This window comes from Ambystoma mexicanum, chromosome 12, assembly GCF_040938575.1.
Source record: "Ambystoma mexicanum isolate Mex_15411 chromosome 12, UKY_AmexF1_1, whole genome shotgun sequence".
NCBI lineage: Eukaryota > Metazoa > Chordata > Amphibia > Caudata > Ambystomatidae > Ambystoma > Ambystoma mexicanum.
The window spans coordinates 454,483,527-454,496,549 of NC_090936.1; positions in this window are offsets into that span (position 1 = coordinate 454,483,527).

A 13,023-nucleotide genomic window follows, 5' to 3' on the forward strand; every position below is an offset into this window, starting at 1 on the left:
ACGAGATTAGTCCAGAGGTACAGTATTCACCATTGTTCCTCTCCCAGGCATGAGAGACCAAGAAACAAGGTAAGATACCTACTCTGCTGTTGTGTTAATAGAAGACATATATAAATAAATGAAGAGCATGTACCCTAGTAACACTTTTTGTAACCACATACTCTGTGTCCAGCTATGCACAGAGCCAACCATGTCCAGCTATGCACAGATTTCTCCATGGCCAGCTATGCACAGATAACTCCATGTCCGGCTATGCACACATTCATTCAATCTGACTCATTTGCATTAGATGTGAATACTCACAAGATTAGGCCAGAGGTACAGTATTCACCATTGTTCCTCTCCCAGGCATGAGAGACCAAGAAACAAGGTAAGATACCTACTCTGCTATTGTGATAATAGAAGGTATATATAAATAAAGAGCACGTGCCCTAGTAACACTTTTTGTACCCACATACTGTGTCCAGCTATGCACAGAGCCAACCATGTCCAGCTATGCACAGATTTCTCCATGTTCAGCTATGCACAGTTAACTCCATGTCCGGCTACGCACACATTCATTCAATCTCACTCATTTGCATTAGATGTGGATACTCACGAGATTAGGCCAGAGGTACAGTATTCACCATTGTTCCTCTCCCAGGCATGAGAGACCAAGAAACAAGGTAAGATACCTACTCTGCTATTGTGATAATAGAAGGCATATATAAATAAATGAAGAACACGTGCCCTAGTAACTCTTTTTGTACCCACAAACTGTGTGTCCAGCTATGCACAGAGCCAACCATGTCCAGCTATGCACAGATGTCTCCATGTCCAGCTATGCACAGATAACTCCATGTCCGGCTACGCACACATTCATTCAATCTCACTCATTTGCATTTGACCCTTTTAAAAGACTGCCACAGGAAGCTCAGTTTTCAACTTAGAAATTATATTTCAATATTTAGCTGTGCATATATGCTTTCAAGTTCAGCTATTTTGTGCACAGAAAACAAATATCCAGCCAAGGGCAGCACTCTCCATATAAACCTATGGAGATTACTATAACTGCACATATTAACAGAAATGTCTGCGTGCAGGCAAATTCAAATATGTGCAGGAGCAGATAGGAATACATTAAGTCATTGCTTGAAAGTAGATATTCCTAGATGATGTCGTAGTATAAACAAAGAATCCTTTTATGCTCATTTATTAACACATTCCTCAATGGGATATGTATGTTTCTGCATTTCAAGGTATGCAGGCATTCACCTCCATCCATCTATGCATGGATTGGCTTGGTGGCCTCAAATGGTGTAGGCGAGGGAGACGTCTTGCAGTCTTGAGACACACTCTCAGCTGAAGAAGCAGCACAGGAATACACCAAGGTGTGCAGCGACATTACAAGTATGCAGAAAAAATTCCATAACCCTGAGTTCTCTTCTTTCCCGAGGTATGAAAGCAAGAAACAGTAAGATATATGTAGACTGCAGCATTGCAAAGATATGAAGTATACAGAAACAAGGGCTCTCCACTGTTCCTCTCGCAGGCATGAAAGACCAAGAAACACGGCGATTGACCTGCACTTCTGCAACTCTCAAAGATGTGGATACTCACGAGATTAGTCCAGAGGTACAGTATTCATCATTGTTCCTCTCCCAGGCATGAGAGACCAAGAAACAAGGTAAGATACCTACTCTGCTGTTGTGTTAATAGAAGACATATATAAATAAATGAAGAGCATGTACCCTAGTAACACTTTTTGTAACCACATACTCTGTGTCCAGCTATGCAGAGAGCCAACCATGTCCAGCTACGCACAGATTTCTCCATGGCCAGCTATGCACAGATAACTCCATGTCCGGCTATGCACACATTCATTCAATCTGACTCATTTGCATTAGATGTGGATACTCACAAGATTAGGCCAGAGATACAGTATTCACCATTGCTCCTCTCCCAGGCATGAGAGACCAAGAACGAAGGTAAGATACCTACTCTGCTATTGTGATAATAGAAGGTATATATAAATAAAGAGCACGTGCCCTAGTAAATCTTTTTGTACCCACATACTGTGTCCAGCTATGCACAGAGCCAACCATGTCCAGCTACGCACAGATTTCTCCATGTCCAGCTATGCACAGTTAACTCCATGTCCGGCTACGCACACATTCATTCAATCTCACTCATTTGCATTAGATGTGGATACTCACGAGATTAGGCCAGAGGTACAGTATTCACCATTGTTCCTCTCCCAGGCATGAGAGACCAAGAAACAAGGTAAGATACCTACTCTGCTATTGTGATAATAGAAGGCATATATAAATAAATGAAGAACACGTGCCCTAGTAACTCTTTTTGTACCCACAAACTGTGTGTCCAGCTATGCACAGATGTCTCCATGTCCAGCTATGCACAGGTAACTCCATGTCCGGCTACGCACACATTCATTCAATCTCACTCATTTGAATTTGACCCTTTTAAAAGACTGCCACAGGAAGCTCAGTTTTCAACTTAGAAATTCTATTTCAATATTTAGCTGTGCATATATGCTTTCAAGTTCAGCTATTTTGTGCACAGAAAACAAATATCCAGCCAAGGGCAGCACTCTCCATATAAACCTATGGAGACTACTATAACTGCACATATTAACAGAAATTTCTGCGTGCAGGCAAATTTAAATATGTGCAGGAGCAGATAGGAATACATTAAGTCATTTGCTTGAAAGTTGATATTCCTAGATGATGTCGTAGTATAAACAAAGAATCCTTTTATGCTCATTTATTAACACATTTCTCAATGGGATATGTATGTTTCTGCATTTCAAGGTATGCAGGCATTCACCTCCATCCATCTATGCATGGATCGGCTTGGTGGCCTTTAATGGTGTAGGCGAGGGAGACGTCTTGCAGTCTTGAGACACACTCTCAGCTGAAGAAGCAGCACAGGAATACACCAAGGTGTGCAGCGACATTACAAGTATGCAGAAAAAAATCCATAACCCTAAGTTCTCTTCTTTCCCGAGGTATGAAAGCAAGAAACAGCAAGATATATGTAGACTGCAGCATTGCAAAGATATGAAGTATACAGAAACAAGGCCTCTCCACTGTTCCTCTCGCAGGCATGAAAGACCAAGAAACACGGCGATTGACTGTCATGATCACTGCTTCCAAGGAGCCAGGACCAGCCCAACGTCCTTGGAAGCAGGCCCCTAACCCTAATCCTAGGCACCAGCCGGTCCCCACGGGGACCTTTTGGACCTTGTCCTGGCGCCGGTGGCACCAGGCTCATCAGAATCATCGGTCCCGGCACTGGAAGCGCCGGGCTCATAATATGTGTGCAGATGTTTGGGTGGACTTACCTGCAGCAGACCATGCTGCTTACTTACCAGCCACTTAGAAGTCCTCTGTAAACAGGAACTACTTTCTTACCTGGGTGGGGCAGCTCCATTCCCTGGATTCAGCATGGGGAAAGCTTCTGGAACTGGAACTCTTTTCTTACCTAGGCGGGACCGTGGAGGAAGACGCCTCATCACTCCAAGGCTATTTAAACCACACCCGATGGATGAAACGTGCTTCGCGTTATTCTGCATCTGCAGCAGAACGCTCACCGAGTCTGTTCCAGCCTTTCTTCCTCAATCTGCAAGAATCATACTCACCATTCCTGTATCCAGTCGACAGCAGCATCTGCAGAGACAAGAAACAGCAGGTTAGCAAGGCAGTCTTAACTCGCAGTGCTTACTCACCTGATCCATCGGCTGCGGTCATTTCGGCACGCTGTACTTTCGCCTGTGAAGACAAAAGCATTGTCATTACTTACCGGCACTCCGTGAACTCTGGAATTCTTCACGCTGCATCGCCACCTGCGGAGATAAAAGCATCGTATTTACTTACGGGCCTTCCCCGGACTCCGGTGCTGCAAACAAGCTTCTGAAAGACAAAAGAAGAGACATTAGACAGGTATTTACTTACGCTCATCGCGCTCTTCACAATAGAACGCCTGCAAATACTCCGGTGCCTCTTCAGCACGAACTACGCTGCAAGGGAAAGAACAGCTAGAGCGCTTGCATTTACTCACGCATTTCCAGGCGCTTTATTTCATCTTCCTCAAGAGTCCTGCAAGCAAAAGGGGAGAAAAGCATCATACGAAGTCCTGTTCAATGTTAACGTGCCTTGCACCTAAAGACTCTAAAGACTATAAAGACTAAAAAGGTGTCTGGAAACTCACCGCTCGTGCGATTAACGACGGTAAAGGTCCTCTGAGTCCAAGAGGCCTATGTTTCACCAGTGAAGGAACTGGCAACAGCGCCCTGCATCAGACGCAGATAGAGAGTCCAGCATTCACCTATCTAAGGTGAGCACGTTGACCTGGGGGCTCTACGGAGAAGCTTGGGAGAGAGAGGAAGAGAGACATTAAACGACCCAGACCATTAACCCCTATATTCTTTCATCTGCAGAAACCTCACCCTACGAGTTCGTCACACAGTGCGAAGGGGTTCGACCCCAGAAGCCCATCAAGTCCTGCACATCACCTTTCGAATCACAGATACCTTCCTGCCACGACCTGCGCCTCCGTGGGAATCAGGTGAGCGTTACAGAACGCGAAGACCACCGCAAAACTCCTACCCAGGCGCAATGGAAACCTCAGACACTGATCACTTAGCCCAGTTGCTCGGAGAATTAAGAGCAGAAGTACATGCAGCTCGTCAGGAAACAAGCTCTCTAAGAAGAGAACTAATACTTTCCAAGGAGCGAACAGAGGACCTCGCTAGGCAATTGCTACAAACGCAGGCCGGACAGACACCTCTGCCCGCTCCAGGAGGAAGCTATCCTTCTGCACCATCTGTAAATCCAGTGCAAATCAATCTACCTGGTAATGTGCCCTTGGCTCCGCCCGAACGTTTTTCTGGTGACCCAAAGAAATATGCAGTGTTCATCAACCAGTGCCGCTTACATTTCCTATGTCGACCAGCTGCATTCCCAACAGATCAGACCAAAGTGGCTTTCGTGCTTTCTTATCTCAGTGGCAGCGCCGCAGATTGGTCGATTCCTTTAGTCACCCAGGATGATCCGGTTCTGCATGATTTCCAGGCCTTCCAGTCCAGTATGGAGAAACTGTTTGCAAGACATGCACTAGGGCAGGCCTTGGACCATGAACTTCTTTCATTACGACAGGGTAATCAAGACCTCTTGACCTATATAGCCTCATTCAACAGACTCATAGTGGAAACACAATGGCCCGAGGACAAGAGAATAACACTTTTCTACAGAGGCCTGCGTGGAGAGCTCAAGGATGTGTTAGCTCAAGTTGTGAACCCTCCACAAGAATGTTCAGACTATATTGACTTAGTCGTCCAATTGGACCACAGATTACAGAACAGGAAGGCTGATCGTTCCAAATTTGATACCAGAGTGTTTTCTGAACCACAAACTTCTACTAAGGGAGCTGACACTGTGGAACCCATGCAAATAGGGGGGATGAAAGGTCCTTTAAGCCAAAAGGAGTGGGAAAGAAGAAGACAGCTGCAATTATGCCTCTATTGCGGGAACTCAGGGCACTTTCTTCGAGACTGTCCAGTGAAACCAGCTAAGAAGGCTGTAGGAGCCGCAGACACCAGTGCCACAAGTTCTAAGCAGGGAAACGACCTAGCCCGGCAAGTGTAGAGGTCCTCTTGCAGAGCGTTAAGATCTGTCCCGTGACCTCGCATTTCATGGTGCCCATGGTCCTCATTAGTCCAGCACGTCCGGATCGTTTGCATGCAATTGAAGCTTACATCGACAGCGGAGCAATCGGCAATTATGTGGACCATGAAATGGCATCAAGGATGAATCTACCCCTTGTCCCTAAGGCAGTAAAGGACGTCATTACTACAGTGGATGGCACGGAGATAGCCTCCGGACCAGTAACGCACGCCACCCAAGAAGTGACGCTAGTGAGCCAAGATGGACACCGGGAGAAAATTGTGTTCGATGTGATCAAGGCCCCTCAGTTCCAGATCATTCTGGGAATCCCTTGGTTAGAGAAACACAATCCTCAGATCGACTGGCGAGCAAAGACGGTTCAGTTTCCAGAATGTTTTACCACTTGTTATCCTCGGTCTGAAGTTTCAGTGGCGGCAATTTCTTCTGAGGTTCCTACATTACCTCCCGACTACCAGGAATTCCAAGATGTCTTTCGGAAGGATCAAGCAAACACCCTGCCTCCTCATAGGTCTTACGACTGTCAAATAGACTTAATACCCGGAACAACTCCTCCTTGGAGTAGGATTTATGCCCTCACCGAGCCAGAGAAACTTCACCTCAGGCAATATCTGGACCAATACCTAGCTAACGGGTTTATCCGTCCTTCTAAGTCTCCAGCTTCCTCGGCTTTGTTCTTCGTTCCGAAAAAGGAAGGAGACCTTAGGACTTGTATAGATTACCGCGCCCTGAATCAAATCACCGTTAAAAACAGATACCCGTTACCTTTGATCCCTGAACTCCTGGACCAAGTCAAAGAAGCATGTATATATACAAAATTGGATCTCAGAGGAGCCTACCACTTGGTACGAATAAAAGAAGGCGATGAATGGAAGACGGCCTTCCGCACCAAGTATGGGCTATTTGAATATCAAGTGATGCCCTTTGGACTTTGTAACGCTCCTGCCGCTTTCCAGTATTTTATGAACGATGTCCTTAGAGAACTCATAGATGTGTGTGTTGTTGTCTACATTGATGACATCCTTGTCTATTCATCATCTGAAGAGGAACATCAGAGACACGTTAAAAAGGTTCTCGGGAGACTGCGTCAACATAACCTTTTTGCCAAGCTTGAAAAATGCGTTTTCAACGTAACTGAAGTTGAGTTCCTGGGATTCATATTGTCACCTAATGGGGTTCATATGGATTCGAAGAAGGTCGATGCAATCATCAAGTGGCCATCACCAACCTCGGTAAAAGGAGTTCAAAGCATGTTGGGATTCGCTAACTTTTACCGCAGATTCATTCCTGAATTTTCCCGGATAGTCCAGCCCATCACCGCTCTGTTAAAAAAGAACAAACGTTTTGAATGGTCTACTGAAGCAGAACAAGCTTTTCAGGACTTAAAAGCTAAATTCATTTCTGCACCTGTACTGAAACATCCTCGCCCAGAACTCCCCTACATTGTGGAAACAGATGCTTCTAGTCTTGCTATGGGGGCAGTTTTATCACAAAGAGATCTGGTCACACACCAATTACATCCTGTAGCCTTTTGGTCCCGCAAATTCTCGGCTCCCGAGATTAACTATTCCATTACAGACAAGGAACTTTTAGCTATCAGATCGGCCTTTAAAGCCTGGCGACATTATCTTTTGGGAGCCAGACACACAGTCACCGTAATGACTGATCACCGCAATCTACAATATCTGAAGACGGCCAAAGCTCAGTCTTCCAGACAGCTTCGCTGGGCTCTGTTTCTGGCTGAGTTTGACTTTATAATTACTTATCGACCCGGCAGTAAAAACGGAAAAGCAGATGCCCTCTCTCGGATGGGAGTAGATGAATATTTGACCAATCCAGAACCAATACCCATAATCCCAGAACAAAGGATTTTGGGGTTAGTCCACACTCAATCCTTTGAGGACATCAAGACTGCAGTCAAGTCACTCCTAACTCGGGCCGATTTGCAGGACTGGCAATTAAAGGGAAAAGAATTCTCAGTGGATCAAGACCTACCATATTTCCAAGGACGATTGTACTTGCCCTGTGAGAAAATACAAAAACAAGTAATCTCCGGTTATCACGACTCTCTGATGGAGGGTCACCCTGGCATTACCAAAACCATGGAAAAGATCAAGAGACATTTCTGGTGGCCATCATGGAAGAAGGATATTAGAGACTTTGTAATCTCCTGCGGTGTGTGTGTCCAGAATAAAAGTCAGAAGGAGAAACCAGCCGGCCTTTTACACCCTCTGGATATTCCTCCCTGTCCATGGCATACCCTGTCCATGGATTTCATCACGGACTTACCTCCATGCTCAGGGTATAATACCATTTTAGTAGTCGTGGATCTATTCTCCAAGATGGCTCATTTCATTCCCCTGAAGGGCCTACCTTCGGCTTCGGTATTGGCCCGAGAATTCTTAGAAAACATCATTCGGTTACACGGTTTTCCCTCGGTTTTAATCTCCGATAGGGGAAGTCAATTCATCTCCCACTTTTGGCGAAGTTGCTGTCGTCTAGCCCAAATTGATGTAAGACTTTCAACCAGTCACCATCCCCAAACTGACGGACAAACCGAGAGGACAAATCAGACTCTAGAGCGATATCTGCGTTGCATGCTCCAACAAACTGAAAACCCTTGGAAGGATATTCTGTGGATCGCTGAATACGCTTACAACAATTCGACTCATTCTGGAACCGGGAAGACTCCCTTCTTCCTATTATATGGACATCATCCTAGAACCTCTAATTTGGATCCTCCCCAAGAATTCGAAACACCAGCTGTGGATCATTTACACTCTGAGATTACCCGTGCTTTTAAGGAAGCCACTGCCCATCTGCAAAGAGCTAAAGCTCAAGTCAAAAAGGGAGCAGATCGACACCGTAAAAAGGCCCCTCACTACGCAGTAGGAGACCAGGTCTGGTTATCCACTAAGCACCTGCCTCTAAAAGGATCCCGCACCTTCAACCCGAGATACCTTGGACCCTACACCATCTCTACCATAATTAATCCGGTGGCGGTCAAATTGGAATTACCTACGCATATGAAAATACATCCAGTATTCCATGTCTCCTTATTAAAACCAGTACAACCAGAAACTCGATTGACTGAACTCCCAGAACCTGTTTTGGTAGACGGAGAACTCGAATTCGAAGTAAAGAACATCCTAGACTCCAAAATCTCCAAATCTAAATTATACTATCTGGTTGATTGGAAAGGATACGGTCCCCAGGAAAGGTCTTGGGAACCCTCAGAATATGTCCACGCACCTCGTCTGGTCAAGAGATTCCATCTGAATCACCCCGACAAGCCAAAACCCCCGGAGAAGACACGCTTAGGAGGGGCCTTGAGGGGGGGTACTGTCATGATCACTGCTTCCAAGGAGCCAGGACCAGCCCAACGTCCTTGGAAGCAGGACCCTAACCCTAATCCTAGGCACCAGCCGGTCCCCACTGGGACCTTTTGGACCTTGTCCTGGCGCCGGTGGCATCAGGCTCATCAGAATCATCGGTCCCGGCACTGGAAGCGCCGGGCTCATAATATGTGTGCAGATGTTTGGGTGGACTTACCTGCAGCAGACCATGCTGCTTACTTACCAGCCACTTAGAAGTCCTCTGTAAACAGGAACTACTTTCTTACCTGGGTGGGGCAGCTCCATTCCCTGGATTCAGCATGGGGAAAGCTTCTGGAACTGGAACTCTTTTCTTACCTAGGCGGGGCCATGGAGGAAGACGCCTCATCACTCCAAGGCTATTTAAACCACACCCGATGGATGAAACGTGCTTCGCGTTATTCTACATCTGCAGCAGAACGCTCACCGAGTCTGTTCCAGCCTTTCTTCCTCAATCTGCAAGAATCATACTCACCATTCCTGTATCCAGTCGACAGCAGCATCTGCAGAGACAAGAAACAGCAGGTTAGCAAGGCAGTCTTAACTCGCAGTGCTTACTCACCTGATCCATCGGCTGCGGTCATTTCGGCACGCTGTACTTTCGCCTGTGAAGACAAAAGCATTGTCATTACTTACCGGCACTCCATGAACTCTGGAATTCTTCACGCTGCATCGCCACCTGCAGAGATAAAAGCATCGTATTTACTTACGGGCCTTCCGCGGACTCCGGTGCTGCAAACAAGCTTCTGAAAGACAAAAGAAGAGACATTAGACAGGTATTTACTTACGCTCATCGCGCTCTTCACAATAGAACGCCTGCAAATACTCCGGTGCCTCTTCAGCACGAACTACGCTGCAAGGGAAAGAACAGCTAGAGCGCTTGCATTTACTCACGCATTTCCAGGCGCTTTATTTCATCTTCCTCAAGAGTCCTGCAAGCAAAAGGGGAGAAAAGCATCATACGAAGTCCTGTTCAATGTTAACGTGCCTTGCACCTAAAGACTCTAAAGACTATAAAGACTAAAAAGGTGTCTGGAAACTCACCGCTCGTGCGATTAACGACGGTAAAGGTCCTCTGAGTCCAAGAGGCCTATGTTTCACCAGTGAAGGAACTGGCAACAGCGCCCTGCATCAGACGCAGATGGAGAGTCCAGCATTCACCTATCTAAGGTGAGCACGTTGACCTGGGGGCTCTACGGAGAAGCTTGGGAGAGAGAGGAAGAGAGACATTAAACGACCCAGACCATTAACCCCTATATTCTTTCATCTGCAGAAACCTCACCCTACGAGTTTGTCACACAGTGCAAAGGGGTTCGACCCCAGAAGCCCATCAAGTCCTGCACATCACCTTTCGAATGACAGATACCTTCCTGCCACGACCTGCGCCTCCGTGGGAATCAGGTGAGCGTTACATTGACCTGCACTTCTGCAACTCTCAAAGATGTGGATACTCACGAGATTAGTCCAGAGGTACAGTATTCACCATTGTTCCTCTCCCAGGCATGAGAGACCAAGAAACAAGGTAAGATACCTACTCTGCTGTTGTGTTAATAGAAGACATATATAAATAAATGAAGAGCATGTACCCTAGTAACACTTTTTGTAACCACATACTCTGTGTCCAGCTATGCACAGAGCCAACCATGTCCAGCTATGCACAGATTTCTCCATGGCCAGCTATGCACAGATAACTCCATGTCCGGCTATGCACACATTCATTCAATCTGACTCATTTGCATTAGATGTGAATACTCACAAGATTAGGCCAGAGGTACAGTATTCACCATTGCTCCTGTCCCAGGCATGAGAGACCAAGAAAGAAGGTAAGATACCTACTCTGCTATTGTGATAATAGAAGGTATATATAAATAAAGAGCACGTGCCCTAGTAAATCTTTTTGTACCCACATACTGTGTCCAGCTATGCACAGAGCCAACCATGTCCAGCTACGCACAGATTTCTCCACGTCCAGCTATGCACAGTTAACTCCATGTCCGGCTACGCACACATTCATTCAATCTCACTCATTTGCATTAGATGTGGATACTCACGAGACTAGGCCAGAGGTACAGTATTCACCATTGTTCCTATCCCAGGCATGAGAGACCAAGAAACAAGGTAAGATACCTACTCTGCTATTGTGATAATAGAAGGCATATATAAATAAATGAAGAACACGTGCCCTAGTAACTCTTTTTGTACCCACAAACTGTGTGTCCAGCTATGCACAGAGCCAACCATGTCCAGCTATGCACAGATGTCTCCATGTCCAGCTATGCACAGATAACTCCATGTCCGGCTACGCACACATTCATTCAATCTCACTCATTTGCACTTGACCCTTTTAAAAGACTGCCACAGGAAGCTCAGTTTTCAACTTAGAAATTCTATTTCAATATTTAACTGTGCATATATGCTTTCAAGTTCAGCTATTTTGTGCACAGAAAACAAATATCCAGCCAAGGGCAGCACTCTCCATATAAACCTATGGAGACTACTATAACTGCACATATTAACAGAAATTTCTGCATGCAGGCAAATACAAATATGTGCAGGAACCGATAGGAATACATTAAGTCATTTGCTTGAAAGTAGATATTCCTAGATGATGCCGTAGTATAAACAAAGAATCCTTTTATGCTCATTTATTAACACATTCCTCAATGGGATATGTATGTTTCTGCATTTCAAGGTATGCAGGCATTCACCTCCATCCATCTATGCATGGATCGGCTTCGTGGCCTCAAATGGTGTCGGCGAGGGAGACGTCTTGCAATCTTGAGACACACTCTCAGCTGAAGAAGCAGCACAGGAATACACCAAGGTGTGCAGCGACATTACAAGTATGCAGAAAAAATTCATTAACCCTAAGTTCTCTTCTTTCCCGAGGTATGAAAGCAAGAAACAGCAAGATAGATGTAGACTGCAGCATTGCAAAGATATGAAGTATACAGAAACAAGGCCTCTCCACTGTTGCTCTCGCAGGCATGAAAGACGAAGAAACAGGGCGATTGACCTGCACTTCTGCAACTCTCAACGATGTGGATACTCACGAGATTAGTCCAGAGGTACAGTATTCACCATTGTTCCTCTCCCAGGCATGAGAGACCAAGAAACAAGGTAAGATACCTACTCTGCTGTTGTGTTAATAGAAGACATATATAAATAAATGAAGAGCATGTACTCTAGTAACACTTTTTGTAACCACATACTCTGTGTCCAGCTATGCACAGAGCCAACCATGTCCAGCTACGCACAGATTTCTCCATGGCCAGCTATGCACAGATAACTCCATGTCCGGCTATGCACACATTCATTCAATCTGACTCATTTGCATTAGATGTGGATACTCACAAGATTAGGCCAGAGGTACAGTATTCACCATTGTTCCTCTCCCAGGCATGAGAGACCAAGAAAGAAGGTAAGATACCTACTCTGCTATTGGGATAATAGAAGGTATATATAAATAAAGAGCACGTGCCCTAGTAACTGTTTTTGTACACACATACTGTGTCCAGCTGTGCACAGAGCCAACCATGTCCAGCTACGCACAGATTTCTCCATGTCCAGCTATGCACAGTTAACTCCATGTCCGGCTATGCACACATTCATTCAATCTCACTCATTTGCATTAGATGTGGATACTCACGAGATTAGGCCAGAGGTAAAGTATTCACCATTGTTCCTCTCCCAGGCATGAGAGACCAAGAAACAAGGTAAGATACCTACTCTGCTATTGCGATAATAGAAGGCATATATAAATAAATGAAGGGGGCGTGGCTACGAGAGCCATGTAGGAGGACGCGTTCCACCGGAGCTCCCGAGATCCTGAACAGATCCGGGCAAATCAGTGCAGTACGACTGCTTATTGAAAACCGACGACATGCATGCCAGCGTGTGAAGGTGCTACCGAAGTACTGTGAACTTTTGGAGGTCATAGTAGCTACGACGACTGAGATCGGAGAAGA